The following is a 27,056-nucleotide window of genomic DNA, read 5'->3' as shown; positions in this document are numbered from 1 at the left end:
TAAATTTAATCTCAATATATATTTGAAAGTAGATATTCTTACCTGAGTTTTGCTTATAGATAATCCCTTTCCTAATCTCAAGAAAGAAATTTCCTCATTAAGCAATTCCTGTGGTGAAATAACTGTCATTCTTTAAAATACCATCACTTGCTATAAATACACCTAACTATACTAATAATGGATCACATTAAAACACCAAAACCTTCTAATTCTTAAAAAAAATTCCTTCAGTGCTCTTGCTAGCAGAGTATTATTCTCACAAAATTTTGCAATTTTTAAGCTTTCAAGTTTGAATGTCAAGGTTTAGGATCGGGCTTTGAAATCTTATACCCATAAAGTTTGTGTGTGTTATACAGCCTTGATAGTATGTCATCTCCTTGTCTTATCACTCACAGAGATTAAGTGAATGTCAACCTTCAAGAGTTTCCATAAATCCATGGAAAACAATGTTAATTATATCAGCTCTTCATGGCTCCAAACTAACCAATTCCTACCCTGTGACTCAGTGAGTTGTACATGCCAATATTATGTTTTGTCCTTATCACCGTTAATGCGCCAGCTACTGACATTCAAAATTAGTTTTCTAATGTATTTATAATTGCTGACTAATTTTTAACCCTTTCATCCATTTTACTTTTCTTTCTCCTGCTTTTTACCAAAATGCAAAATAAAATATGTATAGTAGATAAAGCAGTGTGTATGTATAGATGAAAACAACCAGACTAACTTGCCAACAGATTTGGAAGGCACACTGATGTAAATGTTTAAAAAATTTATCTTCTAAGCCTGTCAAAACAACCTAAAAAAAAGTCTTTTATAGGATTATGCGCATTGACTCTGCTGATTATAAAAGAAAATTATCATAATCCTCTTTATCATTATTCTCATCGTCCCAGATATTATTATTGAATGCCTACTAGGCCTCAGGTAATGTTTTAAGCCCTTTACTAATTTATTAGTTTTCTAGGGCTGCCATAATAAATTACATGAACTTGTTGACTTAAAACAACAGAAATTTATTCTCTCACAGCTCTGGAAGCCAAAAGTCTGAAAGCAAGCAGGGGTACATTCCTCCTAAGCATTTAAGAAAGATTCCATTCCTTGCTTCTTCCAGCTTCTGGTGGCTGCCATCTTCTTTGAGGTTGTGGCCACATATAGGACCCCCCTGAGTAATCCAAATTAAGCTCATCTCAAGATCCTTAATTTAATTACAATTGTAAAGACCCTTTTTCTAAGTAAGAAAACATTCACAGGCTCTGGAGATTAAGGCATGGACATATCTTTTTAAGAGACACGATGCTTACATTATTTCTAATTGTTACAAATACAGAGATAAACTGAAAATGATAGCAGTTAGAAATTTTTTTTAAAGTTTATTTATTTATTTTGAAAGAGAAAGCAGGAACGGGGGAGGAGCAGAGAGAGAGGGAAAGAGAATCCCAGGCAGGCTCCAACATTGTCAGCACAGAGCCTCACACAGGGATTGAACCGTGAGATCATGACGTAAGCCAAAATAAAGAGTCAGATGCTTAATGGATGCTTGCTTAACCAACTCAGCTACTCAGGTGACCCAGAGGTTAGCAATTTTTTAAGGTTGCACAGATCATGAGTGGTAGGATTGCATAAGGAGAACCCATCCCACTACATTTTGTTGTGTTTGTTTCATTTTTATTGAGATATTATTGACATACAAACAAGTTGTACATATTTAATGTACACATCTTGATGAGTTTAAAGATAAGCACACAACTCTGAAACTGTCAACATTGCTCTTAACTTGTTCATGTATTCATTTGTATCACTCTTTGACTTAGGTTTCTTCATAGCTGAGATGCTCTTGTTCTCTATGTTCACCAAACCTTACATGCAGCCTTTAAGACAGAGTAGGCACTAAATAACAAATTACTGGATAAATACATGTATGAATTCTCACCAGCAAGTCCTCTACTGATAACAAGCTAGGGCCAATATCCATAACATAAAGTAAATGTATCTGTTATTTTACAGGTGTTTTACCTAAAGGTTGTAAAAAATCACTAGCAAAGACTAACTTCTTTCTGAAGACATTTAGTATGAAAATTTAATTCTTTAGACTTAGCTTCTCAAAGAACAAGATACAAGATATAGCTCTATGAATAGGAATCAGCCATTGCTCACCTTCTTCCAGTTCTTTTTTTATTATATTTTGAAAACTCAGGGCTAACTGAAAGAAGATGACCTTGATAAATTACCTCTTTATCTGGTCTTTGGCACAGCCACTGCCACATATTGACTGGTGTGGAATTTGTACAGAGCAGCAGGATCCAATTTGTTACCTAGTTATTGCTGGTGACTGAAGATCGTTGTTGTTGTTGTTTTCCTCAGACAAATCGAGTGATAATTGAGAATGGCTAAACACCACGTCAGAACTGCTCAGTCACTGTGGCAATTGTTTTGTGAATGAATCCTTCAGACTGCCCTTCTCTCCTTGAGGGAATTTAGGCACACATTTCAAAAGGCAACTAAAATTTTGGTAACATAGAGGACTAGGATTGAAAATTGTAAGAGCTCATATATTTGATGAAAAATTTTCTCAAAGTTACATTTTTTTCCCCTGAGTGTTTCATTCTGGTCTTTCTTTGTCATTCATTCATTAACATTGTTATGCCAGGGCAAATACCATCAAGGTAAATCTTCATGTTTTATCATAGACTCCTTGCTTGGTTTAGACGTAATTTCTTCTTGGGTTTTTTCGACATTGGGATTCCTTATTTGTTTTCTAAACTACTCTGAGTTTGGCAAGGACGCTTTGGGCATTGCAAAGAAGAGTTCTATCTTAAATTCATATTTCTATCATAGCTCATTAAAAGGGAGTTGACATCAGATTTATAGATTTGAGAATGAAGAGATTTGAAGGAGTAGAGTTCAGGAACACTGATATGTTAGTATTGAAATATAATTGATTTGAAGTATACCATTGAAGCACCCTGATACAGAGGTACATTAAACCACAAGGAACTAACCCTTCCTGATATTTCTGATGTTGAAATTCTTAATTTATAAAATTCATATTATAAAATACTTCAATTAGGGTTCATATAAAAGTAGATTAGTAGTAGAGTGGTAGATGTTTAGCATCTAGTATAATGCCTGGAACATATTAGGTGCTTGAGTATGATAACTTAAAAGAAGTGAAAGGAGGGTAGATAATTTCATGCTTTTTCCATATTTTGAGGGGAAATTTTAACATGTAGTTATTAATTTATTACCTTTGTAAGTTTTCCAGTGCCCCGTGTTTACTCCTCAAGCATACTAGCTCAAGAAACTAAATTGAGACAGCAGTTAAGTTTCTCAGAGAAAAATCTGCATTAACCAAATTTATGACACTGGCAGATAAAATCAGAATGCTAATTTCTAAGTTTCCTGGTTAAAACATAATTGTCATGCAGTTTGAAGTACTTGAGTCCTTATTATTTTATCTCTCTTGGCAGACTTCATGAGAAACCATATCATGATTAGAATGCTATGTGGAATCTGAATAAGAAACAGTAGATGAATAGAATTTTAATTACCATCAGGTTCATTCAGTTCAACAGATTAATCTCCACAACATGGGTGGTCTTGTTAACAACACTGGAATGTTTGAATTTATTGTCTACTTTTTTATTTCCTTTGAGTGTTGGTTGGATGGATGTAACATTTATTTGTTTCTATCACTGGAATTTATGTGCAACTTCCTGGCAGATCAATCTTTTTTTTTTCCCTTCAGGAGTATTGATGTCCTCAGTCAAGAGTAGTCAGTTATTGCTTGACAAGAGCAAATCTCTTTACAAGACATTCTCATCTCTCAGCATTTTATTCATTGTGTGATTTTTATACTACAAATGTCAGAAAGCAATCTCATCATTCTTCTTTCCACAATTCTTGGATCACCTCTAACTGAAGATGCTACTTAATTTTTTCTGATTTTAACAAATAAGAATTGACGTACTGCATTGTGTAAGCTTAAGGCATACAACACGATAATTTGATTTACATATATTGTGAAGTGATTACTGCAATAGATTTCGTTAACATCCATCATCTCATACATATACAATAAAAAGAAGAAAACAAAATCTCCCTATGATAAGAACTCTTAGAATTAGCTCTCTTAACAACTCTCTTAGATCTCACACACCATTAGTATCCATAGTCATCATGTTGTACATTACATCCTTAGCCTTTAATTTATCTTAAAACTGGATATTTGTACTTTTAACCACCTGTTTCCAAATATTCCTCCCCCCTACCCTCCTCTGGCAACTACAAGTCTGATTTATCTTTCTATGAGTTTGTTTAAAAAAAAATTTTTTTTAGATTCTACATATAAGTAAGATCATACAGTGTTTATCTTTCTCTCTTTCTTCTTCCATTTAGCATAATGTCTTCAAGGTCCATCCATGTTGTTGCAAATGTTTAGATTTTCTCATTTTTTAGGGCTGAATAATATTGCACTCTGTGTGTGTGTGTGTGTGTGTGTGTGTGTGTGTGTGTGTGTGTGTTATCATAACTTCTTCATCCATTTATCCATTGATGGACACTTAGTTTGTTACTATGTCTTGGCTATTGTATATTATGCTGCTTTGAACATGTGGATGCATGTTTTAGTTAATGTTTTTGTTTCCTTTGGGGATATTCCCAGAAGTGGAATTGTTGGATAATCTGGCAGTTCTTTTTTTTTTTTTAATTTTTTGAGGATCGTCTATAAAATTTTCCACAGTGACTATACCAATTTATAATCCCACCAATAGTGTACAAGTGTTCCCTTTTCTCCACCTTTATGCCAGCATTTGTTACCTTTTGCCTTTCTGACGATGGCCATATCTAACAGATATCTCAATGTGATTCTGATTTGCATTTCCCTAATGACTAGTGTTGTTGAGCATCTTTTCATGTACCTATTGGTATGTTTTATGTATCTTCTTTGGAAAAAAATGTCTGTGTAGGTCCTTTGCCCATTTTTAAATTCAGTTATTTTGTTGTTGTTGTTACTGAGTTGTATGAGTTCTTCATATAATTTGGATATCAGTCCCTTATGAGATATATGGTTTGCAAATATCTTTTCTCATCCTGTGGGTTGTCTTTTTACTTTATTGGATTCTTTTGCTGTACAGAGGCTTTTTAAGTTTGATGTAGTTCCACTTGTTCATTTTTATTTTGTTACTTGCGTTTTAGGTGTCGTATCCAAAAAAAATCATTACCAAGGCCCACGTCAAGTTGCTTTGTTCTTACTTATTTTTTTAGGAGTTTCATAATTTCAGGTCTTACATTTAAATCTTTAATTCATTTCAAGTTAATTTTTGTGAGTGATGAAAGAAAGGGGTCCATTTCCATTCTTTTACATGTGAATATCCAATTATCCCAGAACCACTTATTGAAGAGACTGCCTTTTCTCCATTTAGTATTCTTAGCTTTCTTGTTAAATAATAGTGGGAAGTATATGCTTGGGATTATTTCTGGGGTCTTGATTCTGCCCCTTTGGTTTGTCTGTTTTTATGCCAGCACCATACTGTTTGGATTACTATAGACTTATACTATGGTCTGAGATCAGAGTGTGATGCCTTTAGCTTTGTCCTTTCTCATGATCACTTTGGTATTTAGGGTATTCTGTGGTTCCATACAAACATTCATATTGTTTTTCCTAATGAAAAATGTTATTGGAATTTTTATAGAGATCACATGGAATTTGTAGATTGCTTTGAGTAGTAAAAGTATTTTAGCAATATTCATTCTTTTGATCCATGAACACAGGATATCTTTATATCTCTGTGTATCTTCTTCAAATTCTCTTATCAGAGTCTTGAAGTTTTCAGAGTTCAGAGCTTTCACCTTCTTGTTTAAGTTTATTCCTATTTTATTGTTCTTGATGATATCATAAAGGGACAATTTCTTTATTTCTTATACAGAAAATTCATTAATAGTGTATGAAATGCTACTGATTTTTTATGTTAATGTTATATTCCACAGCTTTAGTGAATTCATTGGTTAGATCTAAGAGTTTTTAGGTTGAGTGCTACACATTTTCCTCACTTAAAAATGGAGATGAGAAACATATCTTCCTCATGTTGGTTTCTTTCATTTTGTGTTGTTTTCTTTTCAAGAGGTTTAATAAAATAATACTTTCAAAGGCCTTAACACAGTGCCTGCCATAAGTATGGACTCAGTAAATGTTTTTTAAAAACTCTCATTCCCCTTACATTTACTAACTTTTCCTGTGGCCTGACTTGTCACAGAAAGGGAACACTGACATAGGAAACTTTTAATAATACATATAGCCCACACTCTGTCTCTAACATTTTCCCCTGATCATGTGAAAGAGTATAAAGACCACCTTTATGCTGACTAGCTGGAGAAAGATGTTGGAAATGCTTGAACTACATTTTCTAAGGGTAACCTGAACTTGGAGCTTTAGATCTCAATTTTGAAGAGGAGTCAGGCAAACTACATAGGATAATGCACATGAATGATCTTCAAAAATGGCAAAACATGTGGCATATAAAGAGGGTAATCACTATTCTTAGGAGAAGGATGGTAACTTTGAAGATAACATGGGAGCAGTACATACAACAATGAGGCTTTCTGGAGTTGGGGAAGGGACAAATTCCACAAACTTTCATGCAATTCTTCTGATATAAAATCTTGAACAATCACTTGCTTCTTTAACAATAAAATTATCACAAGGCAATCTAACCACATAACAAGACAAAGTGCTCTGGTTGTTAACGCCTTCAGGTGACATCTCCAGAAAAAGAATCGCCCCTACAGAGATTACAAAATGGCATTATTCTTGCTTCACTATTTTCATGTGCAGCAAGAAGAAACTACAGGCTAATGAATCAACACGTCACTTATCCAGCCTCCTCCTCTCAGCAGCCTTGCTTTAAATAATTTCTTCTTTGAATTATTCAGTAATTTCACCAGAAGCACAGCAAGGATTATTAGTTGATCTTTCCTACACCAGGCATGGTTGAAACGCTTAATAGTTTGAAACTTAACATTATTTCTTTGTTATGTAAATGTTTGTGATCTATCATTTGTTCATGAAATGTTTCATGAAATAGTGAAGCTAAAATAAAACTTTCACTTTGAAACAAGAAATCATTTACTATAATAAGAAGAGAGCAGTCACAGGTTTATCAAGTAGATAAAGTGGTCATGGGGCTTTTAGTCAGATACATACATATTAAAATATACAAACACTAGAATTCTTAGGAAGAAATGGATCCCAGTGCAGACTGCCTCTATATAAATTAGGCCACCTTTCAGCTAAAAACAGTCTATTGGAAAGTTTTGTTTTGTCTTTAATCCATGCTTCCAATTCGAAACTCCAGAAATTTCTTTCTGACAATATCTCTGTGTAGAACAGTTGTCTCATGCTGGACATACCTTGGTTGCTGCCATCTTGGGCAGAATCAATTTGATCTAGTTTGATCTAGATTAATGTAAGTTACTCTGTTTGCCAATTTCTTTTGTTGCTCACATTATCAGATTGGACCAGAGCATGTTAGTAGTTTATGTCTTCAAAGATTGGGGTCTTTATGCTTATCTTCTTTGCCTTTGGTTGACTTGAACAATCTGTAGAAATTATCTTTATTCTTTGGAATAATGGAATTATGTATGATCAATCCATGCAAGTCTAATATGTCATGTCCTGACATTGTAGGGAAGGAGATGCAGGCTGAACATAAGCAGAATCAGGCAGGACATAAGCAGTTCTTAGTAACCAAAGAGGCTTAGGCCAAATAATTAATTGAAAGTCATGCATTTAAATGCATATGTTTTCTTGTGAGGAGTTTTTCTAACAAAATATTTACTTAGCATCCCAAAGAGAAACAGTACCAGATATCTGAGAGACAACCTCAAAGCTGTTGAAGCACTGTACATTGATTTCAGGAGCTAAGTTGGCTTTTCTAAGCATGACCATGTGCAGTAATATAGCAGAGCATCATTTGACTCCTCTTATATAGCTTACAGTCAACGGATGCTCAAACATGCTCATAATTAAATAGAAATGAAAGATGAGAAGTAAGAAATGAGGCATGAAAAACAACTACTCTCCATGCCTCCATTGTAGGCTTCTAAACCTGAACTAGGAGAAACATAGGAGTGGTGGGGAAGCTTTAAATTTTGATTAAGTAATGGGGCGCCTGGGTGGCTCAGTCAGTTAAGCATCCAACTTCAGCTCAGGTCATGATCTCACAGTTCATGAGTTCAAGCCCCACATCAGGCTCTGTGCTGACAGCTTAGAGTCTGGAGCCTGCTTAGAATTCTGTGTCTCCCTCTCTCTCTGCTCCTCCCCCACTCATGCTCTGTCTCTGTCTCTCCTTCAAATATAAATAAAAACATTTAAATTTTTTTTATTAAAAAATAATAATAATAAAATGAATTTGGATCAAGTAAGATTTGTTTGGACACTTGATTATCAAAGAGTCATTTATCACTGCAAAGGCTTTTGGATCTACCCAATTTTTTTTTCTGGATATAGAGAAGACCAAGTCCATAAAGTAAATTTACTAATTCATCTGTCAAATTCAGCCCATTCAATAAACCTGTTACACATATAGAAGCTACTGACTATAATAGTGAATGGATAGATGAATTAATATATGAGTAAATAAATAAATAAAGACCTTAAAATACACGTGTTCCTTTCTTGGAAGTCAAGTCTGGGTTAGCATAGTCATAGGAAAAACCAATGCCATTTTAGGGACTGCTACAATTAGAACTGGATCTACCATGCCTCTTTTTCTCCTCTTCTGGTCTCTCTCCCTGGGTAGTGGTTTTATTTATTCAGAATCTATATTCTTACAGTTCCACCTACAGGGAGGAAAAGAAACTTTGGGAAAAAATCCCAAAGGATGGCTCCATTGACTAGGTTTTTGTCATGTGCCTATAATTAGACAAATCATTACGGGGGGGGGGGGGGGAAGGGGGAGTGGTACACGGTGACTGGTAAACCCACCAGAAAACACATGGGTGCAATGGAGAAGGAGTTGTTTGCCAAAGAAAATGGGGCATTTGTGGAAGCATTTTGGAAAGACAAAAATACTGAGGGTCTATTCCCTATGTTCTCCAGTTTTGTTCCTAAAAATAAATTGCTAAAGTGCTCCATTCACTGGTGAGAGGGATGACAAGGATTTATGAGCATTGAGAGTCAACAGTTTCTGTCAGTGTTCATGATGATCTACTGACAGCCACAGTTACCAACAACTGCGGCGGGGGGCGGGGAGTAGCAAATGCTCTGAAAAAGGTAGTCAAGTAACACTTAACAATATTTCAGGTAAGGCAATGCTGCTCATTCCTCAGAAACTCTACTTCTGTATGAGTGAAAAATTCTTCAGGCAATTTCCAGGAGTGGTTTTGTTTATAAGAGTATCTCTATTAATTTTAATTTTGTCTTACCTATACAGAATAAGAACTAATGTATATTAACGGCATTTCAGAACACAGATGTTATCAAGCATTTTATATTTGTTTTCAGTTGATGTATTTGGATTTGCAGAGCTAGACTTCTATAGCCAGTTTCCACAGAAACATAGTTTTCCAGTAATTTAAGTAAATTGTCACTATAAAATACTGGTAAGTCTTCATGATACAAAAACGTATCTTACCATAAATGTGCAAATAGTATTATTAGAACCATTTTACTTTTATCATTATTGTAAAATGAGCTTATTTTTATAATAAACTTGAAAACATTAATTTCCAAACTTTTTAAACAATCCAAAAAATTAAGGAAGAAAGTTACTCATAGTTTTTAATGGTAATATTTTTTCCTAAATATTTTCTATATATTTAGAGAAATACAATTACCAATTGTAATTGTTTCATTAATTTAACCAACTTAACCCATTACCTCACACTTCTGTAGGTTTTTAAAAATCATATTTAGTTAATACCATTGGCTTTGCAAGCATTTTATTGGAGTTTATATCTAACTTTTAAAGGAATCCTGCATTTATTAATTTTTGGTTGTTATTTAATGGTGTGTTTAAAGCTGAATGTTTTCAACTGGATATTTATATATTCTTCCATAGGTGATTCCATTTTCTGGAAACTTATAGGATTCTTTTGATCTTTTTTTTTTTTTTTTATTTGAAGGTCAAAATCCTCAGGATGTATTTTACACATTTTCTACACTTGCTTTATGCTTTTCTAAAAATCACTGAGTCTTTTTTATTTTCTACGTTTTTTCCTTTTTTTTTTTATTTGGAAAACTTTGTTTTTAAATTTGGACATTTTTTATATTTTATTTTTTCTTTATATTTTAGCTCTCTATTGTATGTCCGGATTTTCTTTTTTGCTTTTTTAAAAATTATGTGTATCTAGACTGCCTAAAATCAAATTCCATTTTCTTTACTGCCATTTTTATATGTTGCTATTTCCCTTTTTTTTTTTTTTTTTAACGTTTATTTATTTTTGGGACAGAGAGAGACAGAGCATGAACGGGGGAGGGGCAGAGAGAGAGGGAGACACAGAATCGGAATATGTTGCTATTTCTAATTTAACTTAAAAATAGCATCATTAATTTTCTCTTAAATTTCTTAATTTCTTGGAATAATCCCGTACTAATTTTGTTCAATTTTATTCTTATCTCCTGACTATCGTATGCATGCTTTAGATTTTTCCTCTTTTCTTAATGGGTTTAATTCAACACTTTTGCCCTACAGATAAACAATTTAGGACCACAGAAGTTGAATGACTTTCTAAAAGTCACAGTGAGATGGATTACTCTACATATCCCTCCATGTTTTGCTCCCTCTCTATTGCCAGTTCCAATAGCAATGCCTTGGTCAGACTTTGGGCTATAAATTTTGTAAATTCAAAAAGAAAAACACAATTTAAACAGGGAATTGTTTATCTACCGGCTCCATAAATAAATACGGTCACGTTAAGAGTTAGTATAAAGTAAGTGAAATAAACCAGACCCAGAAAGATAAATACTGTACGATCTCACTTATATGTAGAATATAAAAAAAAGGTCAAATTCATAGAATCTGAGAGTAGAATGATTGTTGCCAGGGGCTGAGTGGTGGGGGGGGGGAGATGGGGAATGTTGGTCAAAGGGTTACAAATTTTCAGTTCTAAGATGAATTAGTTCTAAAGATCTATTGTATAACATAGTGACTATAGTTAATAATACAGTATTGCATACTTGAAATTTGCTAGGAGAATAGATCTTAAGTGTTCTTACCACAAACAAGAAAAGGTAATGGTGAAGTGATGGATGTGTTAATTAACTTGATTGTAGTAAGCATTACACAATGTATACATACATTAAATCATCATGTTGTACATCTTACAAAAAAACAAAAGAGTTAGTTGAGCATAGTGGTTAAGAACAGAGATGCTGGAGCCATAGTCCCTGGGTTAGAATCCCAACTCCTCCATTTCTAGTTCTGTGCCTTTGTAAAAGCCACTTAACTTCCCTGAGCCCCAGTGTCTTCATCTGTAAAAAGGGATGATAATACCAGTACTTACCTGGTACAAAGGGTTGTTGTAAAGATTAATTGGGTTAATACATATAAAACTCTTAGAAATAGGGCGCCTGGGTGTTTCAGTTGGTTAAGCGTCTGACTTCAGGTCATGATCTCGTGGTTCATGGGTTCAAGCCCCCCATCAGGCTCTGTGCTGACAGCTCAGAGCCTGGAGCCTGCTTTGGATTCTGTGTCTCCCTCTCTCTCTGCCCCTCCCCTGCTCACACTCTCCCTTTCCTGCCCCCCCCCCCAAAAAACAAATAAATGTTAAAATTATTTTTAATTCAAAAATAAAACCCTTAGAAGTGTCTGGCAAATATACCACAGCTGTTATTCCATAGCATTGTTCTTATAGTATTGAACCATGGATCTTTGGGCCATGGAGATGAATCACCGTGATGTGGTGAGGGTGAAGGCTAGCATTCAAAGGAGTGCATGAAGACATCTGAAAGAAAAAAGGAAGACAGAAATATTCTGCCTCACTCATGTCCCTGACTGTCCTGAGCTTATTATGAAAATGATAATTTTTCTTTGTTTTTGTCAGTTCCGTGCCTGTTATATAAGCACTTAAAAGACCCATATAATATATGGAATATAATTAGGCACATTGTAACAGTCAAAGCATTGGCAGGACCAAGATGGATCACTCTAAACAGATCATTGAAGAGAAAGGACTGTTTACAAAAGAGTGGTCAGGGTAAAGGAAATCAAACAAGGGTAACATCATCATGTAGCCTCGGAGGAATAACATCTGGAAGTAACTATGACTCCTAGATGCAAGGAGAGGGAGTGTTTGCCAGAATAAAGTGAGACCTGCTGCTTTAAGGAAGGTCACTGAAGCTCTGTCCCTCATGAAGAAAGGCAGCTAATGCTAGCCTGGGCCAGGGCAAGAATAAGTACCCAGAATTTTCTATTTTCCCATTCTCCAATCTCCTACTTGTACCTCTCATTGACTAAATTCAATGATAAATCAAAGGACAAGGATCTCAGACTCTAAGCCATGTCCTGCTGGTGTCGTCAACTGTTTAGATGCACATTAATGAGTATATTAGTTTTCACCTTTTGTCTGACATTCAAGCCATCAACCAAATAACTCCAAATTACCTTAGGGCTCTGGGGTGGATGATATGAACTGGCTCATTCAACCTCTATTCCCTCTGCCTTTCAGGGTTCCTCTACTGCACAGGCTGAAAGGCTATAAACCAAGTTTCCTAGACACATTGTTAACTACTGCTCTGGATACAAAACAGGTTCTACTGATGAGATGCACATGTGTGAGATTCAGAATGCAGATATAATGCCAAGGTTATCCTGCTGCCACTGGTCCTGCGTTCTCCCTCAAGAAGGTGGGAACTAAATGCCAAGAGGGAATTAGAGAGCACATGCTACACCATGCACTGTCTATTCACCAAATCTGGAAGGCTTAAAAGGCAGTTGTGGGTTGGTAGAAGCAGTGGTGGCAGCATTTTCAGATCACAGCTCTCCTGTGTGGTGTGCTCTTGAACTTTATCCTATTCAAGATTCCTGCTATTTCACAGCACTTTCAATAACTTTGTAAGTACATATTTATCTACATTAAATCCTTTGCTGCTTGAAAGAGCTGGAGTGTGCTTTGTTTCCTGCACTGAACTGTGTCTAATACAAACCCCACCACTCCTACTCTTCAGCACACACCATGCACTTCAGTGTCCTGGGTCGCTATTGGGCATCAAATGAAACTTGAGATTCTCTGATTCTAAGGTCTTCGCTTGAACTAACCTTCCTTTCTGAAAACCTCACCTTTATGTAATGCACTTTTATTCATTATTCTGCTCCAGGTTCAATGCCAATGACAACTCTCTCATGTGACCCTTTTCCTCCCCTCGCCTCCCCTTCTCTTCCTCCCCCTCTGCCTCTTCCTCTTTTATTGTTCTTTCTGTCTCTCTTTCCCTCAGCCTGGCTCACTACATACCTCCAAATGTCTATAGCAATAAACTCCTCTTCCTCACTGATCAGATAATATTTACATCTGTCTCATATATTTACATCCAATTCCCCTAAACATATAAGGACATACTTCATGGCTCTTTGCTTGCTCACTGGATTTTTATGTATGTATGACAAATTTACCAGGACCTATTCCAATGTCTTGGATATAGCTAAAATGTTTTCGGGTTAATTATGTATAACCGAAATTTTGTTTTCCACATGCAGACCTAGTCTTCATAGACTCGCACACAAAAGCCTATGACTTGCAAAATTAACACGCTAGAATTGCCATATGTCCTTGATATACTTTGGTATTCAAGCCAAAATAAAGTGTTGCAGAAATTGTCTATGACTTCTCGTGGAAGATGAATGTGTGCTTTTTAATCTTGAGGGCAGGAGAGAAACTAAGATAATTCAATCAACTTATGCATTGTTTTAAATCTGGCTCAAAAACCAGAAACTCACATCTGCCATTACTTTATTCCCAGAGAAGCACTTGTTGACTCCTAGAAAAAGTTGTTCTTTTTATGCTTTTATGTCATCTAAATATACATACAAACAGAGTTCCAGCTCTGTTTGAACATATATATTCAAACAACAAAGTTTTGGGCTTTTCAAAAGCATAATAAGAAGTGAATATATATTAACATGGCTACAGAGAATGAAATATGCCAAGAAATAGAAATGGATGCATTGCAAATTAAAAATCACCATATAAATACAAAATACTTTAAGTGAAGATGCCTTTCTTAGTAAGGAAATTATAGGCTTGAGATCAAGCCTTGGTGCCATACTTAGCTATATAAACTTGGGTAGGTTGCTTATTCATTGAGTTTCATTTTGGTCACACATCAAATGGGAAAACTGAGTTTTAGCTTCTTGGTTCTCTTGAATTAAAGCACAACAACTTCTGAGAATGCTCCTGAATACAGACTAGATTTATAGCAGATGTTCGTCACATCTTGAAAACATGTCACAGGTGTGAAACGTGGCATGACAGCCAAATAGGACACTTTGGCTTTTATCTATCATCTTGGGTCTTTGGTAAAGTTAAACGGCAAAAAGGAATCTGCAATGTAGTACTTCTAGAAGACACTAGTTCTTCTAGAAGATGCCAAACAGTTGCATGCTTAAGAAGCATCCACTTCCCTTGATCACATAGATGTTTCGCATGAAACAGTCCAGGATTCAGATGTTCAACCACAGTTAGTACTGCAGTTCCAGAAGTTAAAGCATGGTATAGAATTGGCTCTAACACATTGTTTTCTCCTCAGTAATAGCTTTCATCTTTCTTTCTCTTTTATAGTTCTCAAGACTGAACATCTTCATGTTTTCAATCTGCAATGGATCATCTTAGGCTCATATTTTCTATCTAACCATAATAAACATAAGTTTGTAATCATAGTACTCATTTTAGGAAAAGTTGTGGTTTAATGGAAAAAAACAAAGCTTGAATGTTTTTGGCTTTAAAAATTATTTTCAATGATAGCAATTTTAATATAGCATTTTGAAGGAAATTACATTTGAATAAAGTCTAGATAAAGAGCATTTACATGTGGGAACAGAGATTATCTATGAATTGATGAATTATGTTTAAATTGATAACATGGCTTAACCCAGAATCCACTAGGTAGTATCCCAAAAATCATTTTAGGCCAGTCCCGATTAGGTTACAAATTGTAGAATATCCCCCCACCCCCAGTGAATACATTTCCTAAAAATGCTGCTTCATTACCATTCCATTATTCACACTGAGGATTTCCATCTGGTACTAAGAACATTGCAATTTTTTGGTTATCAAATCTGTAGCTACTGATATATCTCAGGAAAGAAGCATAGACTATGTACAAATGATTGAATCTTCACCAATATATTAAATCACCTTAACACCTTAACATGCTCCCTTCCCTCGTCTCTCTTCTGGTTTTTGTTTTTGTTTTTGTTTTTGGTGAAAATTTGAACAATCAGGTAATACCCTGCTGATAAGTTAATGGGTGCAGCTGGTTTTATAGCCCAAATTTTCCAATGGTGCAAATAGAATAGAATACAGATCTGTGATAACGTAATTAGAGCTGCCACTATAGTATATTGGAAATATTATTGAATTGGGAATAAGGAAACTGAGATTGCAGTTCTGTTTTATTATTAACACAATACAAAATAAAGATGTTTGATTTATGCTGTTGAGTTTTATTTCCTTATATATCAATAAGGGGTAGAAGGAGGTTGTCTCTAATGTGCCCACTGCCAATTAGCCTCCTGTTACAAGTCATGTGTCTGCCCTACCATAAACAGGAAGTACTTGTATTTGCTTTGTTACCTAAACATACATTTTTCTTTTCTTTTTTAATTTTTTTAATGTTTTTATTTATTTTTGAGACAGAGACAGAACACGAGCAGGGGAGGGTCAGAGAGAGAAGAAGACACAGAATCCGAAGCAGGCTCCAGGCTCTAAGCTTTCAGCACAGAGCCCAACGCAGGGCTCGAACTCACGGACTGTGAGTCATGACCTGAGCCAATGTCGGACGCTTAACCAACTGATCCACCCAGGCGCCCCAACATATATTTTTCTTCTCACACCCACAATATATATTTTTTCGTCATTAGATATGGAACTACTATATAAATTCTTCAACGTTTTAAGAGAAAGTGACTAATGACAAGCATCCCCAAAACAATAATTCTCTAAAAATGAAGACTACATGGTCAGAGCCCAGAGACTAACATATTAAAACTCTACAAATGTGGAAAATCCAAATCAGCTGAATATTGATTGTGAATTTAACATTTTAGTTGTGCTTTAAAGAAGGCTGATAAATATCACTCTATATGAGGCTACTTATACATAAACAGCTTTTAAAAATTACATGATTTAAGTTACCTTTAAATAAATTTTAAGGTACTTTAAATTATAAAGTATGTATCTTTTTTATGTTTATTTATTTTTGAGAGAGAGAGAGAGAGAGAGTGTGTGTGTGAGTTGGGGAGGGGCAGAGAGAAGAGGGAGACTCAGAAGCTGAAGCAGGCTCCAGGCTCCGAGCTGTCAGCACAGGGCTCCACACGGAGCTCAAACTCATGGACTTTGAGATCATGACCTGAGATGAAGTAGGGTGCTTAACCGCCTGAGCCACCCAGAAGCCCCATATCTGTTTTTAAGTTTAGAAAAGAGTCCATTAGACAAATCCAATAAAACACCAGTTTTTAAATGACTTTTCATTTTTCATTTGTTAAGGAAGAGGGAAATACATGAAGGCAAAAGGAGTCTAATAAAGGTAAAGAGACTAGGGAAGAGTCAAATGAGGAAAATCAGTTAATTCTGCTGTGGCTTTGCATAAGGAAAATTGATATTTTCAAACACTCAAATATTAATTCACTGAGATAGTGAGTTTTACAGCATCATTGAATGTCATTGCCCTTTGAAATGTCAATTTACCAATATTCACAGTTCATTAGCTGAATTAATCCTTAACCTTTAGAGGCCTTCTCTTTAGAAGGCACAACTCAATAAAGAAAAATTGTCTTCTGGACAGGGAGCAGCCATGAAACTTCAGCTCCTATGAACCACGGTACATAAGAATATGTGAGAGTACACACACACACAGGCGCGCGTGCGCGCACACACACACACACACACACACACACACACACACCTCATACACAAAGTAGACTATCTGAAAAGATAAATGAAAATATTTATAGAAGTTATCTTTGGATAGGAGATTATGGGTAATTTTCACAAGATATTTATCTTTGTTTTAAAACTTTCTAAACCATGGGGTGCCTGGGGGGCTCAGTCGGTTAAGAATCCAACTCTTGATTGTGATTCAGGTCATGATCTCACGGTTTGTGAGTTGGAGCCCCACATCAGGCTCTCTGCTGTCAGTGCAGAGCCTGCTTCAGAGCCTCTGTCTCCTTCTCTGCCCCTTCCACACTCACACTCTCCTCTCAAAAATAAATAATTAAAAAAATAATAAACCCAAAACTTTCTAAAACACATGCATCATTTGAAAAATAATTTATTAACCAATTAACTAATTAACATATAATATAGGTAGGAGTCATTTGAGTATTTCAGCTATTCCTTAAGCAAATGGACACTACCGCTTGCAACAGTAATTATAGAATTGTACTACACATTAGAATCATCTAAGGAGTTTTAAAAAAATCCCATTGCCCAGGCTGTACTCTATGACAATAAAATTAGCTCTGAGAATCAGACCTACACAACAGTATTTTTTTTCCTTTTTTCAATGCTTCATGATTTTGCATGCCATCCTTGCACAGGGAGGGGCCATGCTAATCTTCTCTATATCACTCCAATTTTAGTATATGTGCTCCTGAAGTGAGCACTAGACATCAGTGTTTTTAACATAACCCCACCCGGTGAGTCCATTGTTCAACCAAATCTGAAAACCAGTGATATAGAAAACAGACATGTTATATATAAATTCAAGGATTTTGAATTCTGAAAAAATGGCATAACAATGCAACTGCCCAGTAATAAGTGTCCAGTGTTGGTATTCTTAATCAAACTCTTTCTGTGATCTTGTCTTGGCAGACTTCAGAATAACCCATCCTTCCTTGATTCATCGCCCTTTTCACACCTGGCTCACCAAGACTTCTGTCAATTCTGTGAACTACTTGATATTCTTCTTATAAATTCTTTTATGACACAAGATAGCCAGTTATTTAAAGCCTATACCCCTAAATGATATATTCTTAAAGCATTATTAATGTCATAAATAATTTGAACTAGGCAAAAAGATAAATTAAACCTTTAAATAGGTAAAATTAAATTGTACATTTTTAACAAAAAAATTTGGACCAATACTATCTATAATAATTAGTACGATATATACTAATTATCATGTATATGACAGTATGTTTTACAAGTAGTTTCTCACTTATGATCCTACCGATATCATTAGGTAATTACTGTAACTATACTCATGCCACAAATGAGTATTTATGGATAATGCTTATTTGTGGATATGGGTTGTTATGATGGTGAAAAGAATGTATGGGGAAAAAGGAATTTGAAAGTGATTACAAAGCTGGAAGAGTCTTGAGCTACATGTTTTGTAAATGCATATTCCTTTCGCAAGGTTTTGGTACATTACTTCAATCATGTTGTTGTGTTTAATTGTTAATAAAACACCCTAAGGTTCATTAAGTTTCTTTTATCCATGACTAAAGAATAAGGAGAAGCCTAAATCTCTGCGTATGTGGTAAAAAATATTATCTGTTTCAGCCTGATTGATAAGTTAATCATCCTATCATACAACCAGGGAATGAAATTCATGTCATATGAATGGTGGGATGATACAAACATCTTAAAATCAGGATCTGCTTTTGATACATCTTTGCATCCCTCATGACACCTAAATACTAGAGACTTTTTTTTCAGTTTTAAAAAATTTACTGACATTACCAAGCCAGTAGACTCAAAGTTTTTCTATGTATTTATTATTTCAAGATGTATTTAATAGAAATCAGCTCTATTTAGAAGATAGAGACACAAAATCAAAAGTAATGATCCTTTCCCTGAAAGGGTGTTCTCCAAAATGAGTTCAAATACTGGGGAAAAAAGGAGAAATAGTATTATTCTATTTCAGGTGATTATTAGGTGAGATAATAAATAACAACACTCTTCTTACTTCTATGGTTCAGGCAAGAAAACTATCAAAATTCTATCTCCATTTCTGATCTTTCCCCTAAATCTCAGAATCTTATATCCAACTGCTTAACTGGTATGTATATGTGGATGTTTACACCTAACAACAACAAAACCAAACTACTAGTTTCTGAACTTAAATCTGCTCTATCCCATACTTCCCTAGGTCAGTAAATGGCAATTTCATTCTTCTACAGGCACAGCCAAAGTAGCTTGGAATTACTCTTGCTTCATTTTTTAATCTTTCTTGCACATCTCAAACCAACGTTTATCAGCCAAACCTGTCATCTTGATCTTCCAAATTCATGTAAAATCTGACCCCTTTTCTTACCACCCTCACTGCTACTACCTTAGCAATATATGACAAGCCAACAGCTAACACTATATTTAACAATGAAAGGTTGAAAGCTTTTTAAAATTTTTTTAAATAAAAACAATATTTTAGGACTAGGAACAAGTCAAATATGCCCACTGTCACCATTCCTATTCCACATAGTATTGGAAGTCCTACATAGACCAATCGGGCAATATAAAGAAATAAAAGGCACACAAATTAAGACAAGAAATAAAATTGTATTTGTGAACCACATGATCTTACATTTAAAAAAAAATCCTACAGTCTCAACTATAGAACCGTTAACTAATCAACAAATTCAGTAAAGTTGCAGTATATAAAATCGACATACAGAAATCAGTTGCACTTCCAAACATCAACAATAAAATATTTGAAAAGAAATAAATAAAATAGCCTCATTCAGAATAGCATCAAAACTATGCAAACTTAAGAACAAATTCAAATAGGGAGACAAAAGATGTCTTCACTAAAAATTCTGACTCTGATGAGGGAAACTGAAGAAGATGCAAACAAATATAAAGATAGTCTATGTTCATGGATCAGAAGAATGAATGTTTTTAAAATGTCCACACTACCCAAAGCTATCTGTAGATTCAATGCAATCCCTATCAAAATTCCAACAGATTTCAAACTATACTACAAAGCTATAACAATCAGAACAATATGAAAGTGGAATAAAAAATAGACATATAGAATAGAACAAACAGCCCAGAAGTAAAACCCTGCATATACAGTCATATAATAGTTGGTAAGAGAGCCAAGAATACTCAATGAGAAAAGAAAAGTCTCCTCAACCAATGTTGGGGAAAACAGATAAGCACATGCAGAAAACTGAAATTGGACCTTGATCTTAAATAAGTCACAAAATTAACTTGAAATGGATTAAATTTTAAATGTAAGATATGAAAATGTAAAACTCTGAGTATAGAACAAGGGGAAAGCTTGTCACAGGTACTGGCAATAATTTTTTATATATGACACCAAAATGACAAGCAACAAAGTGAAAAAAAAAATAAATGGGGCTACATCAAACGAAAATGATTCTGCTTAGCAAAGGAAAGCATCAACAAAATGCAAGGACAACCTACAGAATGGAAGAAAACATTTGCAAACCATATATTTGATAAGGAATTAATATCCAAAACATATAAAGAACTCATATTAAAAAAAAAGCAGTTTGATTAAAAATGGGCAGATGAACTGAATAGACGTACAAATAGCCAACAGGTAGATGAAAAGATGCTCAACATCATTAATCCTTAGTTAAATGCAAAACAAAACAAGGAGATATTACCTTACACCTATTCGAATGGCTATCATCAAAAAGAAAAGAAATAAGAAATCTAGGTGAAGGTATGGAGAAAAGGAACCCTTGTGCACTATTGAGAATGTAAATTAGTATACCCACTATGGGAAACAGTATGGAGGTTCCTCAAAAAATTTGAAATAGAATTACTTTATGATACAGCAATCCTACTTCTGGGTATATATCCAAAGGAAACTGAAAACAGGATATCAAAAAGACATCTACCTTCCCATGTTTATTGCAAGATTATTCACTATAGCCAAGATATGGAAACAATCTAAGTTTCTGTCAATGAAAGAATGGATAAATCAATTGTGTGTGTGTGTGTGTGTGTGTATAAATGATGGATTATATATTATTCTGTATATCATTTCATATAATAGAATATATATTACATTATATGTTATATAACACATATATTTTATACATAACATATACACCAGGTATATCATACTATGTACTTGAAAATTGCTAAGATTTTAAATGTTCTCACCAAAAAATAGAAATGGTAATTATATGACTTGATAGAGATGTTAGATAACACTGTAGTGGTGATCATACTGTAGTATATAAACATATCAAATCAAACTTAACACATATTTTCTTTTTCTTTTCTTTCTTTTTTTTTTTTTTGAGAGAGAGTGTGTACAAGTGGGGGAGAGGGGCAGAGGGAGAGAGACAGAGACAGAGGCAGACAGACAGAAAGACAGAGAGAATCTTAAGCAGGCTCCACACTCAGTGTGGTGGGGCTGGGTCCTAGGACCCTGGGACTATGACCTGAACCAAAATCAAGAGTTGGAGGGTCAACCGACTGAGCCACCCAGGTGCCTCAGACATAAAACACTTTAAAGTTGTTGTACACTTTAAAGTTATATGTTATATATCAACTATATCTCAATAAAGTTCGGAGGAAAACAACTGAACTAAACTAAACAGAAATTCAGGTTAACATCAGACTTTCAACATCAACACACAGAGCAAGACCACAGCAGAGCACTGTTTTTAAGAAACTGAAAGAAAGACACTATAAGACAACTGTGTTACACTCAACTAAATGGTGATGTTAAGGAAAGTGATATATTTTAGAATATATATCAAAAGAAGTACTCAGATGAACTGCAAAACCTTAAAAAAGTTATATAAGAATGAGAAAATTAAAATGAACACCCAATAAGAACAAAATAAACCAAAGACAAGCATTATAAAGACACATTAAAAACAGAAGTTAACATGTTAGGTAACAGAATAATAATGAGATGAACAAACAAATTAAAAGTTGGTTCCCTGGGAAATAATTTAAAAGAAAAAAAGAACAACAAAAAAAATTGGCATATCAAAAATGACTGTTAACACTAGTTTCTTTAAAAAAAAATAAAGGAAATAAAATAAAGATTCATTTTTTACCCTGTCTTTTCATGAGGAAATAGAGTTCATTAACAGTTGAAAAGAGAACCTTTTTTAAAGAAACAGAATTATGACAGCTAATAAATATGTATGTTAGTGTTTTGGACATCAAATACAATAATTGTGTTAGGAAAAGATCATCAGTGAATGCTAAAAAGAGGCAAAAATTGATGTAGACAGGATATTTGCATATTGCCAAAATATCACCACAGATTACTTTATAACTACAATGGAAAAAAAAAATTATAATGGAGTAGTTTAGTTGTCACTCCCTTAAAAAAGTGACCAAATTTAACATCAAGTAAATTACTTGACAATATGTTTCTCCTGATGTGATATAATATGAAGTAAATAACTCTTTAACATTTTTTAATGTTTATTTATTTTTGAGAGAAAAAGAGACAGAGCACGAGTGAGGGAGGGGCAGAGAGAGAGGGAGACACAGAATTCACAGCAGGCTCCAGGCTATCAGCACAGAGCCTGACACAGGGCTCAAACTCACAAACCATGAGATCATGATCCAAGCTGAAGTCAGATACTTAACTAACAGCCACCCAGATGCCGCAGAAGTAATTAAGTCTTAAGAAATATTCCCAACAGAAAAAATACTTAACTTGAATGTAATCAAGCTATCATTTCTAACTTTTAAAAAGAGGGGCGCCTGGGTGGCGCAGTCGGTTAAGCGTCCGACTTCAGCCAGGTCACCATCTCGCGGTCTGTGAGTTCGAGCCCCGCGTCAGGCTCTGGGCTGATGGCTCAGAGCCTGGAGCCTGTTTCCGATTCTGTGTCTCCCTCTCTCTCTGCCCCTCCCCCGGTCATGCTCTGTCTCTCTCTGTCCCAAAAATAAATAAACATTGAAAAAAAAATTTAAAAAAAAAAGAAATTCAACAATATACACAATTATCTAAAATGACCCTATGAGGGGAAAACAAACAAAAAAACAAACAAACAAACAAACAAAAAACAGAGATCTAAAAGAAAATTGGCCTAGTATCTTGAAAAATTATTACTATTTTAAAAGGGGGGAGGAAAATTGTTCTAAATTAAAAGAAATGTGGTGCATATTTCAATCAAATGCAAAGTGAAAACTTGGTTAAATGTTATCTTGAAAAGAACTTGATAACAAACTATAATTAGTTAAATCATTTTTAATTGATGTGGATATAATATTATGTTATTAAGGTTATTGAGGAGTATGTCTTTATGCAGCATTTTAGGGGTTAATTACCATGATGTCTACAACTTTTTTTGAAATGGTCAATGAGGAAACTGAGATATCTATATACATATCTATATGTCTATCAATATCTGCCACATCTATATCTATCGAAATAGTGCAAAGCATTAATGAGTTTTGAATGTATCTGTAATAGTGTATGTAGGTTGTTCATTGTCATAGTCTTTCATGGTTTGGAAATTTTAATAACAGGTGACAAATAGCCTGTTAATTAAAAAAAAAAAAAATGAAGTGTAAAAAATGCAACATTTTACCTACTTCCTTATTCTCAACCTCAGTCTTTACGTCTAGGTAGACTTCGTTTCTTCAGACAACCACCATCTGAGGTAAATACTACTAAAAAATTTATGGTTATTTTAGCAACTCCAAACTGAATTAGTACAATTGACAACTTTTTATATGTGTCACTTTTTAAAGAATCTGAAGTACTCACTAAAAACTTATGCCACTAATCTTGTATCAATAAAATCCAAAAAACCAATCCTTGGCACAGGCAAATTATATTTTTGAAGTCCTGTACTTGACATTCACAAAGGCCAGAGGAATAATTCATTACTAATTGACTGAAGGAGAGAGGGTGGAGAAAATACTCTTGATTTTCACTTCCCTATGACTTCTGTTATCTATGATCGTTGTGTAGAGTCCATCATCTGTGAATTCAAATTAAATTAGTCAAGAAATTATATTTGGCAGAAGAGTTTACCTGTATGGTGGTTGGGATTGAAGAGCATCCAGCCAAACATAATTTCTTCTTTCTCAGATAGTGGCATTTGATGACTTGCAAGGATGGTAGCCTTCAATACTTGGATTATTGTTGTGTCTTTTATTTTCTATCCATTTTATTCAAAGCTTAATAATTTTCATTTCCCTTAGAGTTCTGTGATCCTGACTCACCAGTGCTGCATTAGATGTGGGAAAATCCTAGCAATATCATGTGCTAAATGTTACCAGAGTTTACCAAAACTTTCCATTCTAGGCACATGAATGCTCTTAACATTCTTTTTTTTTTTAATATTTTTAAATGTTTATATTTTTTTTTTGAGAGAGAGAGAGAAAGGTGAGGGAGGGGCAGAGAGAGAGGAAGACACAGAATCCAAAGCAGGCTCCAGGCTTTAAGCTGTCAGCACAGAGACAGATGCAGGGCTTGAACCCCCGAACCATGAGATCATGACCTGAGCCAAAGTCGGATGCTGAACTGGCTGAGCCACCCAGGCACCCCCACACTCTTGTAGTTAAGTAGAATCATGTGACTAGATCTGGCTAATAAAATGTGAACAATGGAAAGTGATGTGAGACTTTCCTAGCCTGAAACAGTGAAAAATCACTGAGAGAAACACCAGCAGCTCTGCTTGCTTCATTGAGCAACATTACCCATGTGGGAAACAGAGCCTCTTCCATTGTATATTAATATAAACTAAGTCTTTTTATTTTTAGGCACTGAGATGCAGGAGTTAATTTGTTAGCACAGCATAAGCTAGCCTATCCTAATACACATGGCTTCTTCCTTCCCCTATGAGTGAGGATATTTGCTTGGTTGCTATATTGCCACTGACACGGCCATTTAATTTGGGATTGTTATGCCTGTGAAACTAGCTCAGTAGGAAATCTTAGCATCAGTTCTACATTTGTTTCAGCTAGAGAATCACGCTTCACAGATTATTGGGCCAAAACTGTAGTTGCTCCTGAAATCTGTATTTTCGTCACCTCCTGAAGAGTAATACATCTGGCATGTACCCCCAAAGATACTTACTTTACTTGCTTACCCCAGCTATTGATGATATGTGCCTCAAGTAGCATTAGTTCTGGCGTATTTCTTTTGGCAATACTGGGATCTATTCTATTCCTTTCAGGGAGATCCTACTTAAATTTTAGTAGTTTGATATGCCTGTTCATTTAGTTCCATTCCTTTTCAAATATACCTAGAATTCACATTTGTTTACTGGAATTCAGTGCCCTTTTAGATTTTAGTTTTAGTTTGCCCTTGGTTTTTGGATCAGAAGTTTGTTTTTTAAATAATCCCTTAGATTTTGAAATCTCTAGTCTCTCACAGTAAGATATGCGAAATCGGTGAATTCTGTTCAAACAAATCATGCCATTCTTCATCTCCCCAATTTGGATAACACTATCCTGATGAGTTCCCACACCAACTCTAAAACTGGACTCACTAGATCTACTTTGATATATTTCCAGTGTGTTGTGAACTTTCCTTAATGTCCTCATTCTGTAACTTTCTTGAGTGTGTTGCCTAAAGGGGAGACAATTGCTAAATTTCAATCTATAATAACCATGTTACATAGAATCCCATCTAATATTGATTTGATTGTTCACACTAATACTATTTTGGTCTTCCCTTTTCATGTCTGAACACATTTTCTTTTTCCTTCCTTCTCAATGTCTATCTATTCTGGACTATAGGATTCATATTTCCCTTTCATATATCATTAGCTTGGTTTCTAACATCTCAAATTTTAAGGAATTCTCCTTTTCCTTTGCCTTTGTCAGTTGGTTTTTCTTTATTTTACTTTCCATCATACAGTGCTTTTACTCTGAAATAAAATTAATCCAAGTTTTCCAATATCCTACATATTGTCTGTTAAAAGCCCTGAGAAAATATGATTCCCAGAGACAGATTTGTAGGCACAACCCTTTTTGGCCACCTACTTTGGGCATTTAGCTCTAGGTATACACTTTATAATAGGGGCTTCCATTTCTCCTTTTCCATTAAGTAAATCAATTGAATTATCATCTCAGTGCCACACATGCTTGCTAAGTGTGAGTTTCTAGGCACAATTGCTACAGTTCAAAGCCACACACACACACACACACATCACATCACATGAACTCATCAAGAATAAGACCCCTTACAGTTCCCTACCCAGTCCTGAAGGCTTCTCCAAATTGCAGATAGGAAGAACAAAATTTGGATCAAGTAATCTAGAAAGGCCTGCTTATGTTTCACATTAAATAATTTGCACTAGAAGTTCATACTAATTCTGTTATCAGAGACAGAATGTAGCTGTCTCTTCAGCATAACATCTTAGCCTACAGTTCTAATAAACATTATAAATGCAAGAAAAAATATTCAGTCCATTAATGCCGTAACATCTCTTAGACCCTAATGGTTTGCTAAAGCTCAATGAATTCAAGTTGCCCCTAACTTCATTTTCAAGATTCTCCAACAAGGTCAGATTTTACAAAAACAGCATACTGTGGAAAGAAGATGAGTAGGCTCTCCAGTGAAGACACAGAAGGGGTGTAGCCACTAATTTATTTTTCCATTTCATTAATTTCAGATTTTCTTTCTAACAATTAATTATTTTTACTTAGCTCTGGTTTATAATGCTGTCATTTTCAAGTTTCTTAAAAGAGCACTAAAGTCATTTATTTTTAGACTTTCATATTTAATAACGTAGGCATTTACCGCTATAAATTTTCTAGGTGACAAATTTCACCTTTTCATAGGATTTTTTTATTAAGCATGTACTTTTCATTAGTTTCAAGATAGCTTATAATTTGTTTTGATTTTATCTTTGATCCTATGCCATTTAAGAATGTTTCTTATATTCTAATTAGTAACTACTTTTGCTACAATTTTATTATCTTCTTAAGATGAG

The 27,056-nt window shown here is 34.7% G+C and overlaps 1 long non-coding RNA gene and 1 other non-coding gene across 2 annotated transcripts in view; both read right to left on the bottom strand.

The window, feature by feature from the left end:
- The window catches only part of LOC147576580 (uncharacterized), a 232,525-nt gene that overhangs the window by 152,202 nt on the left and 53,267 nt on the right, over positions 1 to 27,056 (bottom strand). The window lies entirely within an intron of this gene.
- LOC112866191 (U6 spliceosomal RNA) lies at positions 17,706 to 17,816 on the bottom strand. The gene has a single exon (XR_003224055.1). It is a non-coding gene; the product is annotated as a U6 spliceosomal RNA (small nuclear RNA).

The sequence above is a fragment of the Puma concolor genome, chromosome D1, assembly GCF_028749965.1.
Source record: "Puma concolor isolate L17-30 chromosome D1, mPumCon1.1.hap2, whole genome shotgun sequence".
NCBI lineage: Eukaryota > Metazoa > Chordata > Mammalia > Carnivora > Felidae > Puma > Puma concolor.
The sequence above is the reverse complement of the archived record's forward strand: the minus strand, read 5'-3'. Positions and strand labels throughout refer to the sequence as shown.